Source organism: Procambarus clarkii, unplaced genomic scaffold, assembly GCF_040958095.1.
Source record: "Procambarus clarkii isolate CNS0578487 unplaced genomic scaffold, FALCON_Pclarkii_2.0 HiC_scaffold_105, whole genome shotgun sequence".
NCBI lineage: Eukaryota > Metazoa > Arthropoda > Malacostraca > Decapoda > Cambaridae > Procambarus > Procambarus clarkii.
Genome location: NW_027189138.1, coordinates 4,025,528 through 4,047,731, shown reverse-complemented (window position 1 = coordinate 4,047,731; position 22,204 = coordinate 4,025,528).

The following is a 22,204-nucleotide window of genomic DNA, read 5'->3' as shown; positions in this document are numbered from 1 at the left end:
TGCTAATGAAAACACATTGTTTTTTATCATTTGTATTGGAAACAACATTGACATATGTCTTTTCTTAGATCTAAATAATACGAAACCTCGCTCTATGATTTGAAGTTAAAACCCTCATATATGGTAAAATAGAGACTTTTTTCACGTTTTTCATGCAGTGTGATTTTACGTAATTATATACGTTTTTACCAATATTTCGATACTATTTCATGTAGTATCACGATATGTGATTTGGCCTTCAAATCTCACAATTTCGCATAATATTGCATTTTAAGCAAGTTTTCTTGCATTTTGTTTCGTACGAAAAATCATCGAATTTAGCAATATTTTGACGTTTATCATCCACTTTTCCTCTATGTGCTTTAAACAAAATATCATCGAATTAGGCAATAATTTGCCGTTTTTAAACGTTTTTGTGAATTTTCAGTTTATGGGTTTAATTCATTATATATACGATAAAAATGATGCAAACACATAATTGATTAGATAATAACCTTAAATACTTCATTTTCAATCATCTATTTGTTTCTCGTTAAAATACTGTGTAAGATATTGAAAAGGGGAGAAGTTCGGTTCTTATTGCATATATCGACGTTTCAGCCGGATTAGAGCGGTTTTACGTGTACATCTTCCATCGGTAATATAAACGGAAAATCAAGAACATTTTAGTTAATGCTAATGAAAACACATTGTTTTTTATCATTTGTATTGGAAACAACATTGTCATATGTCTTTTCTTAGATCTAAATAATACGAAACCTCGCTCTATGATTTGAAGTTAAAACCCTCATATATGGTAAAATAGTGACTTTTTTCACGTTTTTCATGCAGTGTGATTTTACGTAATTATATACGTTTTTACCAATATTTCGATACTATTTCATGTAGTATCACGATATGTGATTTGGCCTTCAAATCTCACAATTTCGCATAATATTGCATTTTAAGCAAGTTTTCTTGCATTTTGTTTCGTACGAAAAATCATCGAATTTAGCAATATTTTGACGTTTATCATCCACTTTTCCTCTATGTGCTTTAAACAAAATATCATCGAATTAGGCAATAATTTGCCGTTTTTAAACGTTTTTGTGAATTTTCAGTTTATGGGTTTAATTCATTATATATACGATAAAAATGATGCAAACACATAATTGATTAGATAATAACCTTAAATACTTCATTTTCAATCATTTATTTGTTTCTCGTTAAAATACTGTGTAAGATATTGAAAAGGGGAGAAGTTCGGTTTTTATTGCATATATCGACGTTTCAGCCGGATTAGAGCGGTTTTACATCTTCCATCGGTAATATAAACGGAAAATCAAGAACATTTTAGTTAATGCTAATTAAAACACATTGTTTTTTATCATTTGTATTGGAAACAACATTGTCATATGTCTCTTCTTAGATCTAAATAATACGAAACCTCGCTCTATGATTTGAAGTTAAAACCCTCATTCATGGTAAAATAGTGACTTTTTTCACGTTTTTCATGTAGTGTGATTTTACGTAAATAAATACGTTTTTACCAATATTTCGATACTATTTCATGTAGTCTCACGATATGTGATTTGGCTCTCAAATCTCAGAATGTCGCATAATATTGCATTTTAAGCAAGTTTTCTCGCATTTTGTTTCGTACGAAAAATCGTCTAATTTAGCAATATTTTGACGTTTGTCATCCACTTTTCCTCTATGTGATTTAAACAAAATATCATCGAATTAGGCAATATTTTGCCGTTTTTCCACGTTTTTGTGAATTTTCAGTCTATGGGTAATAATTCATTATATATACGATAAAAATGATGCAAACACATAAGTGATTAGATAATAACCTTAAATACTTCATTTTCAATCATCTATTTGTTTCTCGTTAAAATACTGTGTAAGATATTGAAAAGGGGAGAAGTTCGGTTTTTATTGCATATATCGACGTTTCAGCCGGATTAGAGCGGTTTTACGTGTACATCTTCCATCGGTAATATAAACAGAAAATCAAGAACATTTTAGTTAATTCTAATGAAAACACATTGTTTTTTATCATTTGTATTGAAAACAACATTGTCATATGTCTTTTCTTAGATCTAAATAATACGAAACCTCGCTCTATGATTTGAAGTTAAAACCCTCATATATGGTAAAATAGTGACTTTTTTCACGTTTTTCATGCAGTGTGATTTTACGTAAATATATACGTTTTTACCAATATTTCGATACTATTTCATGTAGTATCACGATATGTGATTTGGCCTTCAAGTCTCACAATTCCGCATAATATTGCATTTTAAGCAAGTTTTCTTGCATTTTGTTTCGTACGAAAAATCATCGAATTTAGCAATATTTTGACGTTTATCATCCACTTTTCCTCTATGTGCTTAAAACAAAATATCATCGAATTAGGCAATAATTTGCCGTTTTTAAACGTTTTTGTGAATTTTCAGTTTATGGGTTTAATTCATTATATATACGATAAAAATGATGCAAACACATAATTGATTAGATAATAACCTTAAATACTTCATTTTCAATCATCTATTTGTTTCTCGTTAACATACTGTGTAAGATATTGAAAAGGGGAGAAGTTCGGTTTTTATTGCATATATCGACGTTTCAGCCGGATTAGAGCGGTTTTACGTGTACATCTTCCATCGATAATATAAACGGAAAATCAAGAACATTTTAGTTAATGCTAATGAAAACACATTGTTTTTTATCATTTGTATTGGAAACAACATTGACATATGTCTTTTCTTAGATCTAAATAATACGAAACCTCGCTCTATGATTTAAAGTTAAAACCCTCATATATGGTAAAATAGAGACTTTTTTCACGTTTTTCATGCAGTGTGATTTTACGTAATTATATACGTTTTTACCAATATTTCGATACTATTTCATGTAGTATCACGATATGTGATTTGGCCTTCAAATCTCACAATTTCGCATAATATTGCATTTTAAGCAAGTTTTCTTGCATTTTGTTTCGTACGAAAAATCATCGAATTTAGCAATATTTTGACGTTTATCATCCACTTTTCCTCTATGTGCTTTAAACAAAATATCATCGAATTAGGCAATAATTTGCCGTTTTTAAACGTTTTTGTGAATTTTCAGTTTATGGGTTTAATATATTATATATACGATAAAAATGATGCAAACACATAATTGATTAGATAATAACCTTAAATACTTCATTTTCAATCATCTATTTGTTTCTCGTTAAAATACTGTGTAAGATATTGAAAAGGGGAGAAGTTCGGTTCTTATTGCATATATCGACGTTTCAGCCGGATTAGAGCGGTTTTACGTGTACATCTTCCATCGGTAATATAAACGGAAAATCAAGAACATTTTAGTTAATGCTAATGAAAACACATTGTTTTTTATCATTTGTATTGGAAACAACATTGTCATATGTCTCTTCTTAGATCTAAATAATACGAAACCTCGCTCTATGATTTGAAGTTAAAACCCTTATATATGGTAAAATAGTGACTTTTTTCACGTTTTTCATGTAGTGTGATTTTACGTAAATATATACGTTTTTACCAATATTTCGATATTATTTCATGTAGTCTCACGATATGTGATTTGGCTCTCAAATCTCAGAATGTCGCATAATATTGCATTTTAAGCAAGTTTTCTCGCATTTTGTTTCGTACGAAAAATCGTCTAATTTAGCAATATTTTGACGTTTGTCATCCACTTTTCCTCTATGTGATTTAAACAAAATATCATCGAATTAGGCAATATTTTGCCGTTTTTCCACTTTTTTGTGAATTTTCAGTCTATGGGTAATAATTCATTATATATACGATAAAAATGATGCAAACACATAAGTGATTAGATAATAACCTTAAATACTTCATTTTCAATCATCTATTTGTTTCTCGTTAAAATACTGTGTAAGATATTGAAAAGGGGAGAAGTTCGGTTTTTATTGCATATATCGACGTTTCAGCCGGATTAGAGCGGTTTTACGTGTACATCTTCCATCGGTAATATAAACGGAAAATCAAGAACATTTTAGTTAATGCTAATGAAAACACATTGTTTTTTATCATTTGTATTGGAAACAACATTGTCATATGTCTCTTCTTAGATCTAAATAATACGAAACCTCGCTCTATGATTTGAAGTTAAAACCCTCGTATATGGTAAAATAGTGACTTTTTTCACGTTTTTCATGTAGTGTGATTTTACGTAAATATATACGTTTTTACCAATATTTCGATACTATTTCATGTAGTCTCACGATATGTGATTTGGCTCTCAAATCTCAGAATGTCGCATAATATTGCATTTTAAGCAAGTTTTCTCGCATTTTGTTTCGTACGAAAAATCGTCTAATTTAGCAATATTTTGACGTTTGTCATCCACTTTTCCTCTATGTGATTTAAACAAAATATCATCGAATTAGGCAATATTTTGCAGTTTTTCCACGTTTTTGTGAATTTTCAGTCTATGGGTAATAATTCATTATATATACGATAAAAATGATGCAAACACATATGTGATTAGATAATAACCTTAAATACTTCATTTTCAATCATCTATTTGTTTCTCGTTAAAATACTGTGTAAGATATTGAAAAGGGGAGAAGTTCGGTTTTTATTGCATATATCGACGTTTCAGCCGGATTAGAGCGGTTTTACGTGTACATCTTCCATCGGTAATAAAAACAGAAAATCAAGAACATTTTAGTTAATTCTAATGAAAACACATTGTTTTTTATCATTTGTATTGAAAACAACATTGTCATATGTCTTTTCTTAGATCTAAATAATACGAAACCTCGCTCTATGATTTGAAGGTAAAACCCTCATATATGGTAAAACAGTGACTTTTTTCACGTTTTTCATGCAGTGTGATTTTACGTAAATATATACGTTTTTACCAATATTTCGATACTATTTCATGTAGTATCACGATATGTGATTTGGCCTTCAAATCTCACAATTTCGCATAATATTGCATTATAAGCAAGTTTTCTTGCATTTTGTTTCGTACGAAAAATCATCGAATTTAGCAATATTTTGACGTTTATCATCCACTTTTCCTCTATGTGCTTAAAACAAAATATCATCGAATTAGGCAATAATTTGCCGTTTTTAAACGTTTTTGTGAATTTTCAGTTTATGGGTTTAATTCATTATATATACGATAAAAATGATGCAAACACATAATTGATTAGATAATAACCTTAAATACTTCATTTTCAATCATCTATTTGTTTCTCGTTAAAATACTGTGTAAGATATTGAAAAGGGGAGAAGTTCGGTTTTTATTGCATATATCGACGTTTCAGCCGGATTAGAGCGGTTTTACGTGTACATCTTCCATCGATAATATAAACGGAAAATCAAGAACATTTTAGTTAATGCTAATGAAAACACATTGTTTTTTATCATTTGTATTGGAAACAACATTGACATATGTCTTTTCTTAGATCTAAATAATACGAAACCTCGCTCTATGATTTGAAGTTAAAACCCTCATATATGGTAAAATAGTGACTTTTTTCACGTTTTTCATGCAGTGTGATTTTACGTAATTATATACGTTTTTACCAATATTTCGATACTATTTCATGTAGTATCACGATATGTGATTTGGCCTTCAAATCTCACAATTTCGCATAATATTGCATTTTAAGCAAGTTTTCTTGCATTTTGTTTCGTACGAAAAATCATCGAATTTAGCAATATTTTGACGTTTATCATCCACTTTTCCTCTATGTGCTTTAAACAAAATATCATCGAATTAGGCAATAATTTGCCGTTTTTAAACGTTTTTGTGAATTTTCAGTTTATGGGTTTAATTCATTATATATACGATAAAAATGATGCAAACACATAATTGATTAGATAATAACCTTAAATACTTCATTTTCAATCATCTATTTGTTTCTCGTCAAAATACTGTTTAAGATATTGAAAAGGGGAGAAGTTCGGTTTTTATTGCATATATCGACGTTTCAGCCAGATTAGAGCGGTTTTACGTGTACATCTTCCATCGGTAATATAAACGGAAAATCAAGAACATTTTAGTTAATGCTAATGAAAACACATTGTTTTTTATCATTTGTATTGGAAACAACATTGTCATATGTCTTTTCTTAGATCTAAATAATACGAAACCTCGCTCTATGATTTGAAGTTAAAACCCTCATATATGGTAAAATAGTGACTTTTTTCACGTTTTTCATGCAGTGTGATTTTACGTAATTATATACATTTTTACCAATATTTCGATTCTATTTCATGTAGTATCACGATATGTGATTTGGCCTTCAAATCTCACAATTTCGCATAATATTGCATTTTAAGCAAGTTTTCTTGCATTTTGTTTCGTACGAAAAATCATCGAATTTAGCAATATTTTGACGTTTATCATCCACTTTTCCTCTATGTGCTTAAAACAAAATATCATCGAATTAGGCAATAATTTGCCGTTTTTAAACGTTTTTGTGAATTTTCAGTTTATGGGTTTAATTCTTTATATATACGATAAAAATGATGCAAACACATAATTGATTAGATAATAACCTTAAATACTTCATTTTCAATCATCTATTTGTTTCTCGTTAAAATACTGTGTCAGATATTGAAAAGGGGAGAAGTTCGGTTTTTATTGCATATATCGACGTTTCAGCCGGATTAGAGCGGTTTTACGTGTACATCTTCCATCGATAATATAAACGGAAAATCAAGAACATTTTAGTTAATGCTAATGAAAACACATTGTTTTTTATCATTTGTATTGGAAACAACATTGACATATGTCTTTTCTTAGATCTAAATAATACGAAACCTCGCTCTATGATTTGAAGTTAAAACCCTCATATATGGTAAAATAGTGACTTTTTTCACGTTTTTCATGCAGTGTGATTTTACGTAATTATATACGTTTTTACCAATATTTCGATACTATTTCATGTAGTATCACGATATGTGATTTGGCCTTCAAATCTCACAATTTCGCATAATATTGCATTTTAAGCAAGTTTTCTTGCATTTTGTTTCGTACGAAAAATCATCGAATTTAGCAATATTTTGACGTTTATCATCCACTTTTCCTCTATGTGCTTTAAACAAAATATCATCGAATTAGGCAATAATTTGCCGTTTTTAAACGTTTTTGTGAATTTTCAGTTTATGGGTTTAATTCATTATATATACGATAAAAATGATGCAAACACATAATTGATTAGATAATAACCTTAAATACTTCATTTTCAATCATCTATTTGTTTCTCGTCAAAATACTGTTTAAGATATTGAAAAGGGGAGAAGTTCGGTTTTTATTGCATATATCGACGTTTCAGCCAGATTAGAGCGGTTTTACGTGTACATCTTCCATCGGTAATATAAACGGAAAATCAAGAACATTTTAGTTAATGCTAATGAAAACACATTGTTTTTTATCATTTGTATTGGAAACAACATTGTCATATGTCTTTTCTTAGATCTAAATAATACGAAACCTCGCTCTATGATTTGAAGTTAAAACCCTCATATATGGTAAAATAGTGACTTTTTTCACGTTTTTCATGCAGTGTGATTTTACGTAATTATATACGTTTTTACCAATATTTCGATTCTATTTCATGTAGTATCACGATATGTGATTTGGCCTTCAAATCTCACAATTTCGCATAATATTGCATTTTAAGCAAGTTTTCTTGCATTTTGTTTCGTACGAAAAATCATCGAATTTAGCAATATTTTGACGTTTATCATCCACTTTTCCTCTATGTGCTTTAAACAAAATATCATCGAATTAGGCAATAATTTGCCGTTTTTAAACGTTTTTGTGAATTTTCAGTTTATGGGTTTAATTCATTATATATACGATAAAAATGATGCAAACACATAATTGATTAGATAATAACCTTAAATACTTCATTTTCAATCATCTATTTGTTTCTCGTTAAAATACTGTGTAAGATATTGAAAAAGGGGAGAAGTTCGGTTTTTATTGCATATATCGACGTTTCAGCCGGATTAGAGCGGTTTTACGTGTACATCTTCCATCGGTAATATAAACGGAAAATCACGAACATTTTAGTTAATGCTAATGAAAACACATTGTTTTTTATCATTTGTATTGGAAACAACATTGTCATATGTCTCTTCTTAGATCTAAATAATACGAAACCTCGCTCTATGATTTGAAGTTAAAACCCTCATTCATGGTAAAATAGTGACTTTTTTCACGTTTTTCATGTAGTGTGATTTTACGTAAATATATACGTTTTTACCAATATTTCGATACTATTTCATGTAGTCTCACGATATGTGATTTGGCTCTCAAATCTCAGAATGTCGCATAATATTGCATTTTAAGCAAGTTTTCTTGCATTTTGTTTCGTACGAAAAATCATCGAATTTAGCAATATTTTGACGTTTATCATCCACTTTTCCTCTATGTGCTTTAAACAAAATATCATCGAATTAGGCAATAATTTGCCGTTTTTAAACGTTTTTGTGAATTTTCAGTTTATGGGTTTAATTCATTATATATACGATAAAAATGATGCAAACACATAATTGATTAGATAATAACCTTAAATACTTCATTTTCAATCATCTATTTGTTTCTCGTCAAAATACTGTTTAAGATATTGAAAAGGGGAGAAGTTCGGTTTTTATTGCATATATCGACGTTTCAGCCAGATTAGAGCGGTTTTACGTGTACATCTTCCATCGGTAATATAAACGGAAAATCAAGAACATTTTAGTTAATGCTAATGAAAACACATTGTTTTTTATCATTTGTATTGGAAACAACATTGTCATATGTCTTTTCTTAGATCTAAATAATACGAAACCTCGCTCTATGATTTGAAGTTAAAACCCTCATATATGGTAAAATAGTGACTTTTTTCACGTTTTTCATGCAGTGTGATTTTACGTAATTATATACGTTTTTACCAATATTTCGATTCTATTTCATGTAGTATCACGATATGTGATTTGGCCTTCAAATCTCACAATTTCGCATAATATTGCATTTTAAGCAAGTTTTCTTGCATTTTGTTTCGTACGAAAAATCATCGAATTTAGCAATATTTTGACGTTTATCATCCACTTTTCCTCTATGTGCTTTAAACAAAATATCATCGAATTAGGCAATAATTTGCCGTTTTTAAACGTTTTTGTGAATTTTCAGTTTATGGGTTTAATTCATTATATATACGATAAAAATGATGCAAACACATAATTGATTAGATAATAACCTTAAATACTTCATTTTCAATCATCTATTTGTTTCTCGTTAAAATACTGTGTAAGATATTGAAAAGGGGAGAAGTTCGGTTTTTATTGCATATATCGACGTTTCAGCCGGATTAGAGCGGTTTTACGTGTACATCTTCCATCGGTAATATAAACGGAAAATCACGAACATTTTAGTTAATGCTAATGAAAACACATTGTTTTTTATCATTTGTATTGGAAACAACATTGTCATATGTCTCTTCTTAGATCTAAATAATACGAAACCTCGCTCTATGATTTGAAGTTAAAACCCTCATTCATGGTAAAATAGTGACTTTTTTCACGTTTTTCATGTAGTGTGATTTTACGTAAATATATACGTTTTTACCAATATTTCGATACTATTTCATGTAGTCTCACGATATGTGATTTGGCTCTCAAATCTCAGAATGTCGCATAATATTGCATTTTAAGCAAGTTTTCTTGCATTTTGTTTCGTACGAAAAATCATCGAATTTAGCAATATTTTGACGTTTATCATCCACTTTTCCTCTATGTGCTTAAAACAAAATATCATCGAATTAGGCAATAATTTGCCGTTTTTAAACGTTTTTGTGAATTTTCAGTTTATGGGTTTAATTCATTATATATACGATAAAAATGATGCAAACACATAATTGATTAGATAATAACCTTAAATACTTCATTTTCAATCATCTATTTGTTTCTCGTTAAAATACTGTGTAAGATATTGAAAAGGGGAGAAGTTCGGTTTTTATTGCATATATCGACGTTTCAGCCGGATTAGAGCGGTTTTACGTGTACATCTTCCATCGATAATATAAACGGAAAATCAAGAACATTTTAGTTAATGCTAATGAAAACACATTGTTTTTTATCATTTGTATTGGAAACAACATTGACATATGTCTTTTCTTAGATCTAAATAATACGAAACCTCGCTCTATGATTTGAAGTTAAAACCCTCATATATGGTAAAATAGTGACTTTTTTCACGTTTTTCATGCAGTGTGATTTTACGTAATTATATACGTTTTTACCAATATTTCGATACTATTTCATGTAGTATCACGATATGTGATTTGGCCTTCAAATCTCACAATTTCGCATAATATTGCATTTTAAGCAAGTTTTCTTGCATTTTGTTTCGTACGAAAAATCATCGAATTTAGCAATATTTTGACCTTTATCATCCACTTTTCCTCTATGTGCTCTAAACAAAATATCATCGAATTAGGCAATAATTTGCCGTTTTTAAACGTTTTTGTGAATTTTCAGTTTATGGGTTTAATTCATTATATATACGATAAAAATGATGCAAACACATAATTGATTAGATAATAACCTTAAATACTTCATTTTCAATCATCTATTTGTTTCTCGTCAAAATACTGTTTAAAATATTGAAAAGGGGAGAAGTTCGGTTTTTATTGCATATATCGACGTTTCAGCCAGATTAGAGCGGTTTTACGTGTACATCTTCCATCGGTAATATAAACGGAAAATCAAGAACATTTTAGTTAATGCTAATGAAAACACATTGTTTTTTATCATTTGTATTGGAAACAACATTGTCATATGTCTTTTCTTAGATCTAAATAATACGAAACCTCGCTCTATGATTTGAAGTTAAAACCCTCATATATGGTAAAATAGTGACTTTTTTCACGTTTTTCATGCAGTGTGATTTTACGTAATTATATACGTTTTTACCAATATTTCGATTCTATTTCATGTAGTATCACGATATGTGATTTGGCCTTCAAATCTCACAATTTCGCATAATATTGCATTTTAAGCAAGTTTTCTTGCATTTTGTTTCGTACGAAAAATCATCGAATTTAGCAATATTTTGACGTTTATCATCCACTTTTCCTCTATGTGCTTTAAACAAAATATCATCGAATTAGGCAATAATTTGCCGTTTTTAAACGTTTTTGTGAATTTTCAGTTTATGGGTTTAATTTATTATATATACGATAAAAATGATGCAAACACATAATTGATTAGATAATAACCTTAAATACTTCATTTTCAATCATCTATTTGTTTCTCGTTAAAATACTGTGTAAGATATTGAAAAGGGGAGAAGTTCGGTTTTTATTGCATATATCGACGTTTCAGCCGGATTAGAGCGGTTTTACGTGTACATCTTCCATCGGTAATATAAACGGAAAATCACGAACATTTTAGTTAATGCTAATGAAAACACATTGTTTTTTATCATTTGTATTGGAAACAACATTGTCATATGTCTCTTCTTAGATCTAAATAATACGAAACCTCGCTCTATGATTTGAAGTTAAAACCCTCATTCATGGTAAAATAGTGACTTTTTTCACGTTTTTCATGTAGTGTGATTTTACGTAAATATATACGTTTTTACCAATATTTCGATACTATTTCATGTAGTCTCACGATATGTGATTTGGCTCTCAAATCTCAGAATGTCGCATAATATTGCATTTTAAGCAAGTTTTCTCGCATTTTGTTTCGTACGAAAAATCGTCTATTTTAGCAATATATTGACGTTTGTCATCCACTTTTCCTCTATGTGATTTAAACAAAATATCATCGAATTAGGCAATATTTTGCCGTTTTTCCACGTTTTTGTGAATTTTCAGTCTATGGGTAATAATTCATTATATATACGATAAAAATGATGCAAACACATAAGTGATTAGATAAGTGACCTTAAATACTTCATTTTCAATCATCTATTTGTTTCTCGTTAAAATACTGTGTAAGATATTGAAAAGGGGAGAAGTTCGGTTTTTATTGCATATATCGACGTTTCAGCCGGATTAGAGCGGTTTTACGTGTACATCTTCCATCGGTAATATAAACAGAAAATCAAGAACATTTTAGTTAATTCTAATGAAAACACATTGTTTTTTATCATTTGTATTGAAAACAACATTGTCATATGTCTTTTCTTAGATCTAAATAATACGAAACCTCGCTCTATGATTTGAAGTTAAAACCCTCATATATGGTAAAATAGTGACTTTTTTCACGTTTTTCATGCAGTGTAATTTTACGTAAATATATACGTTTTTACCAATATTTCGATACTATTTCATGTAGTATCACGATATGTGATTTGGCCTTCAAATCTCACAATTCCGCATAATATTGCATTTTAAGCAAGTTTTCTTGCATTTTGTTTCGTACGAAAAATCATCGAATTTAGCAATATTTTGACGTTTATCATCCACTTTTCCTCTATGTGCTTAAAACAAAATATCATCGAATTAGGCAATAATTTGCCGTTTTTAAACGTTTTTGTGAATTTTCAGTTTATGGGTTTAATTCATTATATATACGATAAAAATGATGCAAACACATAATTGATTAGATAATAACCTTAAATACTTCATTTTCAATCATCTATTTGTTTCTCGTTAAAATACTGTGTAAGATATTGAAAAGGGGAGAAGTTCGGTTTTTATTGCATATATCGACGTTTCAGCCGGATTAGAGCGGTTTTACGTGTACATCTTCCATCGGTAATATAAACGGAAAATCAAGAACATTTTAGTTAATGCTAATGAAAACACATTGTTTTTTTATCATTTGTATTGGAAACAACATTGTCATATGTCTTTTCTTAGATCTAAATAATACGAAACCTCGCTCTGTGATTTGAAGTTAAAACCCTCATATATGGTAAAATAGTGACTTTTTTCACGTTTTTCATGCAGTGTGATTTTACGTAATTATATACGTTTTTACCAATATTTCGATGCTATTTCATGTAGTATCACGATATGTGATTTGGCCTTCAAATCTCACAATTTCGCATAATATTGCATTTTAAGCAAGTTTTCTTGCATTTTGTTTCGTACGAAAAATCATCGAATTTAGCAATATTTTGACGTTTATCATCCACTTTTCCTCTATGTGCTTTAAACAAAATATCATCGAATTAGGCAATAATTTGCCGTTTTTAAACGTTTTTGTGAATTTTCAGTTTATGGGTTTAATTCATTATATATACGATAAAAATGATGCAAACACATAATTGATTAGATAATAACCTTAAATACTTCATTTTCAATCATCTATTTGTTTCTCGTTAAAATACTGTGTAAGATATTGAAAAGGGGAGAAGTTCGGTTTTTATTGCATATATCGACGTTTCAGCCGGATTAGAGCGGTTTTACGTGTACATCTTCCATCGGTAATATAAACGGAAAATCACGAACATTTTAGTTAATGCTAATGAAAACACATTGTTTTTTATCATTTGTATTGGAAACAACATTGTCATATGTCTCTTCTTAGATCTAAATAATACGAAACCTCGCTCTATGATTTGAAGTTAAAACCCTCATTCATGGTAAAATAGTGACTTTTTTCACGTTTTTCATGTAGTGTGATTTTACGTAAATATATACGTTTTTACCAATATTTCGATACTATTTCATGTAGTCTCACGATATGTGATTTGGCTCTCAAATCTCAGAATGTCGCATAATATTGCATTTTAAGCAAGTTTTCTTGCATTTTGTTTCGTACGAAAAATCATCGAATTTAGCAATATTTTGACGTTTATCATCCACTTTTCCTCTATGTGCTTAAAACAAAATATCATCGAATTAGGCAATAATTTGCCGTTTTTAAACGTTTTTGTGAATTTTCAGTTTATGGGTTTAATTCATTATATATACGATAAAAATGATGCAAACACATAATTGATTAGATAATAACCTTAAATACTTCATTTTCAATCATCTATTTGTTTCTCGTTAAAATACTGTGTAAGATATTGAAAAGGGGAGAAGTTCGGTTTTTATTGCATATATCGACGTTTCAGCCGGATTAGAGCGGTTTTACGTGTACATCTTCCATCGATAATATAAACGGAAAATCAAGAACATTTTAGTTAATGCTAATGAAAACACATTGTTTTTTATCATTTGTATTGGAAACAACATTGTCATATGTCTTTTCTTATATCTAAATAATACGAAACCTCGCTCTATGATTTGAAGTTAAAACCCTCATATATGGTAAAATTGTGACTTTTTTCAAGTTTTTCATGCTGTGTGATTTTTTGTAAATATATACGTTTTTACCAATATTTCGATACTATTTCATGTAGTATCACGATATGTGATTTGGCTTTCAAATCTCACAATTTCGCATAATATAGCATTTTAAGCAAGTTTTCTTGCATTTTGTTTCGTACGAAAAATCATCGAATTTAGCAATATTTTGACGTTTATCATCCACTTTTCCTCTATGTGCTTTAAACAAAATATCATCGAATTAGGCAATAATTTGCCGTTTTTAAACGTTTTTGTGAATTTTCAGTTTATGGGTTTAATTCATTATATATACGATAAAAATGATGCAAACACATAATTGATTAGATAATAACCTTAAATACTTCATTTTCAATCATCTATTTGTTTCTCGTTAAAATACTGTGTAAGATATTGAAAAGGGGAGAAGTTCGGTTTTTATTGCATATATCGACGTTTCAGCCGGATTAGAGCGGTTTTACGTGTACATCTTCCATCGATAATATAAACGGAAAATCAAGAACATTTTAGTTAATGCTAATGAAAACACATTGTTTTTTATCATTTGTATTGGAAACAACATTGTCATATGTCTTTTCTTATATCTAAATAATACGAAACCTCGCTCTATGATTTGAAGTTAAAACCCTCATATATGGTAAAATAGTGACTTTTTTCACGTTTTTCATGTAGTGTGATTTTACGTAAATATATACGTTTTTACCAACATTTCGATACTATTTCATGTAGTATCACGATATGTGATTTGGCCTTCAAATCTCAGAATTTCGCATAATATTGCATTTTAAGCAAGTTTTCTTGCATTTTGTTTCGTACGAAAAATCATCGAATTTAGCAATATTTTGACGTTTATCATCCACTTTTCCTCTGTGTGCTTAAAACAAAATATCATCGAATTAGGCAATAATTTGCCGTTTTTAAACGTTTTTGTGAATTTTCAGTTTATGGGTTTAATTCATTATATATACGATAAAAATGATGCAAACACATAATTGATTAGATAATAACCTTAAATACTTCATTTTCAATCATCTATTTGTTTCTCGTTAAAATACTGTGTAAGATATTGAAAAGGGGAGAAGTTCGGTTTTTATTGCATATATCGACGTTTCAGCCGGATTAGAGCGGTTTTACGTGTACATCTTCCATCGGTAATATAAACAGAAAATCAAGAACATTTTAGTTAATTCTAATGAAAACACATTGTTTTTTATCATTTGTATTGAAAACAACTTTGTCATATGTCTTTTCTTAGATCTAAATAATACGAAACCTCGCTCTATGATTTGAAGTTAAAACCCTCATATATGGTAAAATAGTGACTTTTTCACGTTTTTCATGCAGTGTGATTTTACGTAAATATATACGTTTTTACCAATTTTTCGATACTATTTCATGTAGTATCACGATATGTGATTTGGCCTTCAAATCTCACAATTTCGCATAATATTGCATTTTAAGCAAGTTTTCTTGCATTACGTTTCGTACGAAAAATCATCGAATTTAGCAATATTTTGACGTTTATCATCCACTTTTCCTTTATGTAATTTAAACAAAATATGACCGAATTAGGCAATATTTTGCCGTTTTTCCACGTTTTTGTGAATTTTCAGTTTATGGGTTTAATTCATTATATAAACGATAAAAATGATGCAAACACATAATTGATTAGATAATAACCTTAAATACTTCATTTTCAATCATCTATTTGTTTCTCGTTAAAATACTGTGTAAGATATTGAAAAGGGGAGAAGTTCGGTTTTTATTGCATATATCGACGTTTCAGCCGGATTAGAGCGGTTTTACGTGTACATCTTCCATCGGTAATATAAACAGAAAATCAAGAACATTTTAGTTAATTCTAATGAAAACACATTGTTTTTTATCATTTGTATTGAAAACAACTTTGTCATATGTCTTTTCTTAGATCTAAATAATACGAAACCTCGCTCTATGATTTGAAGTTAAAACCCTCATATATGGTAAAATAGTGACTTTTTTCAAGTTTTTCATGCTGTGTGATTTTACGTAAATATATACGTTTTTACCAACATTTCGATACTATTTCATGTAGTATCACGATATGTGATTTGGCCTTCAAATCTCAGAATTTCGCATAATATTGCATTTTAAGCAAGTTTTCTTGCATTTTGTTTTGTACGAAAAATCGTCGAATTTAGCAATATTTTCACGTTTATCATCTCCTTTTCCTTTATGTAATTTAAACAAAATATGACCGAATTAGGCAATATTTTGCCGTTTTTCCACGTTTTTGTGAATTTTCAGTTTTTGGGTTTAATTCATTATATATACGATAAAAATGATGCAAACACATAATTGATTAGATAATAACCTTAAATACTACATTTTCAATCATCTATTTGTTTCTCGTTAAAATACTGTGTAAGATATTGAAAAGGGGAGAAGTTCGGTTTTTATTGCATATATCGACGTTTCAGCCGGATTAGAGCGGTTTTACGTGTACATCTTCCATCGATAATATAAACGGAAAATCAAGAACATTTTAGTTAATGCTAATGAAAACACATTGTTTTTTATCATTTGTATTGGAAACAACATTGTCATGTCTTTTCTTATATCTAAATAATACGAAACCTCGCTCTATGATTTGAAGTTAAAACCCTCATATATGGTAAAATTGTGACTTTTTTCAAGTTTTTCATGCTGTGTGATTTTACGTAAATATATACGTTTTTACCAATATTTCGATACTATTTCATGTAGTATCACGATATGTGATTTGGCTTTCAAATCTCACAATTTCGCATAATATAGCATTTTAAGCAAGTTTTCTTGCATTTTGTTTCGTACGAAAAATCATCGAATTTAGCAATATTTTGACGTTTATCATCCACTTTTCCTCTATGTGCTTTAAACAAAATATCATCGAATTAGGCAATAATTTGCCGTTTTAAACGTTTTTGTGAATTTTCAGTTTATGGGTTTAATTCATTATATATACGATAAAAATGATGCAAACACATAATTGATTAGATAATAACCTTAAATACTTCATTTTCAATCATCTATTTGTTTCTCGTTAAAATACTGTGTAAGATATTGAAAAGGGGAGAAGTTCGGTTTTTATTGCATATATCGACGTTTCAGCCGGATTAGAGCGGTTTTACGTGTACATCTTCCATCGATAATATAAACGGAAAATCAAGAACATTTTAGTTAATGCTAATGAAAACACATTGTTTTTTATCATTTGTATTGGAAACAACATTGTCATATGTCTTTTCTTATATCTAAATAATACGAAACCTCGCTCTATGATTTGAAGTTAAAACCCTCATATATGGTAAAATAGTGACTTTTTTCACGTTTTTCATGTAGTGTGATTTTACGTAAATATATACGTTTTTACCAACATTTCGATACTATTTCATGTAGTATCACGATATGTGATTTGGCCTTCAAATCTCAGAATTTCGCATAATATTGCATTTTAAGCAAGTTTTCTTGCATTTTGTTTCGTACGAAAAATCATCGAATTTAGCAATATTTTGACGTTTATCATCCACTTTTCCTCTGTGTGCTTAAAACAAAATATCATCGAATTAGGCAATAATTTGCCGTTTTTAAACGTTTTTGTGAATTTTCAGTTTATGGGTTTAATTCATTATATATACGATAAAAATGATGCAAACACATAATTGATTAGATAATAACCTTAAATACTTCATTTTCAATCATCTATTTGTTTCTCGTTAAAATACTGTGTAAGATATTGAAAAGGGGAGAAGTTCGGTTTTTATTGCATATATCGACGTTTCAGCCGGATTAGAGCGGTTTTACGTGTACATCTTCCATCGGTAATATAAACAGAAAATCAAGAACATTTTAGTTAATTCTAATGAAAACACATTGTTTTTTATCATTTGTATTGAAAACAACTTTGTCATATGTCTTTTCTTAGATCTAAATAATACGAAACCTCGCTCTATGATTTGAAGTTAAAACCCTCATATATGGTAAAATAGTGAATTTTTCACGTTTTTCATGCAGTGTGATTTTACGTAAATATATACGTTTTTACCAATTTTTCGATACTATTTCATGTAGTATCACGATATGTGATTTGGCCTTCAAATCTCACAATTTCGCATAATATTGCATTTTAGCAAGTTTTCTTGCATTACGTTTCGTACGAAAAATCATCGAATTTAGCAATATTTTGACGTTTATCATCCACTTTTCCTTTATGTAATTTAAACAAAATATGACCGAATTAGGCAATATTTTGCCGTTTTTCCACGTTTTTGTGAATTTTCAGTTTATGGGTTTAATTCATTATATATACGATAAAAATGATGCAAACACATAATTGATTAGATAATAACCTTAAATACTTCATTTTCAATCATCTATTTGTTTCTCGTTAAAATACTGTGTAAGATATTGAAAAGGGGAGAAGTTCGGTTTTTATTGCATATATCGACGTTTCAGCCGGATTAGAGCGGTTTTACGTGTACATCTTCCATCGGTAATATAAACAGAAAATCAAGAACATTTTAGTTAATTCTAATGAAAACACATTGTTTTTTATCATTTGTATTGAAAACAACTTTGTCATATGTCTTTTCTTAGATCTAAATAATACGAAACCTCGCTCTATGATTTGAAGTTAAAACCCTCATATATGGTAAAATAGTGACTTTTTTCAAGTTTTTCATGCTGTGTGATTTTACGTAAATATATACGTTTTTACCAACATTTCGATACTATTTCATGTAGTATCACGATATGTGATTTGGCCTTCAAATCTCAGAATTTCGCATAATATTGCATTTTAAGCAAGTTTTCTTGCATTTTGTTTTGTACGAAAAATCGTCGAATTTAGCAATATTTTGACGTTTATCATCTCCTTTTCCTTTATGTAATTTAAACAAAATATGACCGAATTAGGCAATATTTTGCCGTTTTTCCACGTTTTTGTGAATTTTCAGTTTTTGGGTTTAATTCATTATATATACGATAAAAATGATGCAAACACATAATTGATTAGATAATAACCTTAAATACTTCATTTTCAATCATCTATTTGTTTCTCGTTAAAATACTGTGTAAGATATTGAAAAGGGGAGAAGTTCGGTTTTTATTGCATATATCGACGTTTCAGCCGTATTAGAGCGGTTTTACGTGTACATCTTCCATCGATAATATAAACGGAAAATCAAGAACATTTTAGTTAATGCTAATGAAAACACATTGTTTTTTATCATTTGTATTGGAAACAACATTGTCATATGTCTTTTCTTATATCTAAATAATACGAAACCTCGCTCTATGATTTGAAGTTAAAACCCTCATATATGGTAAAATAGTGACTTTTTTCTCGTTTTTCATGTAGTGTGATTTTACGTAAATATATACGTTTTTACCAACATTTCGATACTATTTCATGTAGTATCACGATATGTGATTTGGCCTTCAAATCTCAGAATTTCGCATAATATTGCATTTTAAGCAAGTTTTCTTGCATTTTGTTTTGTACGAAAAATCGTCGAATTTAGCAATATTTTGACGTTTATCATCTCCTTTTCATTTATGTAATTTAAACAAAATATGACCGAATTAGGCAATATTTTGCCGTTTTAAACGTTTTTGTGAATTTTCAGTTTATGGGTTTAATTCATTATATATACGATAAAAATGATGCAAACACATAATTGATTAGATAATAACCTTAAATACTTCATTTTCAATCATCTATTTGTTTCTCGTTAAAATACTGTGTAAGATATTGAAAAGGGGAGAAGTTCGGTTTTTATTGCATATATCGACGTTTCAGCCGGATTAGAGCGGTTTTACGTGTACATCTTCCATCGATAATATAAACGGAAAATCAAGAACATTTTAGTTAATGCTAATGAAAACACATTGTTTTTTATCATTTGTATTGGAAACAATATTGTCATATGTCTTTTCTTAGATCTAAATAATACGAAACCTCGCTCTATGATTTGAAGTTAAAACCCTCATATATGGTAAAATAGTGACTTTTTTCACGTTTTTCATGCAGAGTGATTTTACGTAAATATATACGTTTTTACCAACATTTCGATACTATTTCATGGAGTATCACGATATGTGATTTGGCCTTCAAATCTCAGAATTTCGCATAATATTGCATTTTAAGCAAGTTTTCTTGCATTTTGTTTCGTACGAAAAATCGTCGAATTTAGCAATATTTTGACGTTTATCATCTCCTTTTCCTTTATGTGATTTAAACAAAATATTATCGAATTAGGCAATATTTTGCCGTTTTTCCACGTTTTTGTGAATTTTCCGTCTATGGGTATTAATTCATTATATATACGATAAAAATGATGCAAACACATAATTGATTAGATAATAACCTTAAATACTACATTTTCAATCATCTATTTGTTTCTCGTTAAAATACTGTGTAAGATATTGAAAAGGGGAGAAGTTCGGTTTTTATTGCATATATCGACGTTTCAGCCGGATTAGAGCGGTTTTACGTGTACATCTTCCATCGATAATATAAACGGAAAATCAAGAACATTTTAGTTAATGCTAATGAAAACACATTGTTTTTTATCATTTGTATTGGAAACAACATTGTCATATGTCTTTTCTTATATCTAAATAATACGAAACCTCGCTCTATGATTTGAAGTTAAAACCCTCATATATGGTAAAATAGTGACTTTTTTCACGTTTTTCATGTAGTGTGATTTTACGTAAATATATACGTTTTTACCAACATTTCGATACTATTTCATGTAGTATCACGATATGTGATTTGGCCTTCAAATCTCAGAATTTCGCATAATATTGCATTTTAAGCAAGTTTTCTTGCATTTTGTTTCGTACGAAAAATCATCGAATTTAGCAATATTTTGACGTTTATCATCCACTTTTCCTCTGTGTGCTTAAAACAAAATATCATCGAATTAGGCAATAATTTGCCGTTTTTAAACGTTTTTGTGAATTTTCAGTTTATGGGTTTAATTCATTATATATACGATAAAAATGATGCAAACACATAATTGATTAGATAATAACCTTAAATACTTCATTTTCAATCATCTATTTGTTTCTCGTTAAAATACTGTGTAAGATATTGAAAAGGGGAGAAGTTCGGTTTTTATTGCATATATCGACGTTTCAGCCGGATTAGAGCGGTTTTACGTGTACATCTTCCATCGGTAATATAAACAGAAAATCAAGAACATTTTAGTTAATTCTAATGAAAACACATTGTTTTTTATCATTTGTATTGAAAACAACTTTGTCATATGTCTTTTCTTAGATCTAAATAATACGAAACCTCGCTCTATGATTTGAAGTTAAAACCCTCATATATGGTAAAATAGTGACTTTTTCACGTTTTTCATGCAGTGTGATTTTACGTAAATATATACGTTTTTACCAATTTTTCGATACTATTTCATGTAGTATCACGATATGTGATTTGGCCTTCAAATCTCACAATTTCGCATAATATTGCATTTTAAGCAAGTTTTCTTGCATTTTGTTTCGTACGAAAAATCATCGAATTTAGCAATATTTTGACGTTTATCATCCACTTTTCCTTTATGTAATTTAAACAAAATATGACCGAATTAGGCAATATTTTGCCATTTTTCCACGTTTTTGTGAATTTTCAGTTTATGGGTTTAATTCATTATATATACGATAAAAATGATGCAAACACATAATTGATTAGATAATAACCTTAAATACTTCATTTTCAATCATCTATTTGTTTCTCGTTAAAATACTGTGTAAGATATTGAAAAGGGGAGAAGTTCGGTTTTTATTGCATATATCGACGTTTCAGCCGGATTAGAGCGGTTTTACGTGTACATCTTCCATCGGTAATATAAACAGAAAATCAAGAACATTTTAGTTAAT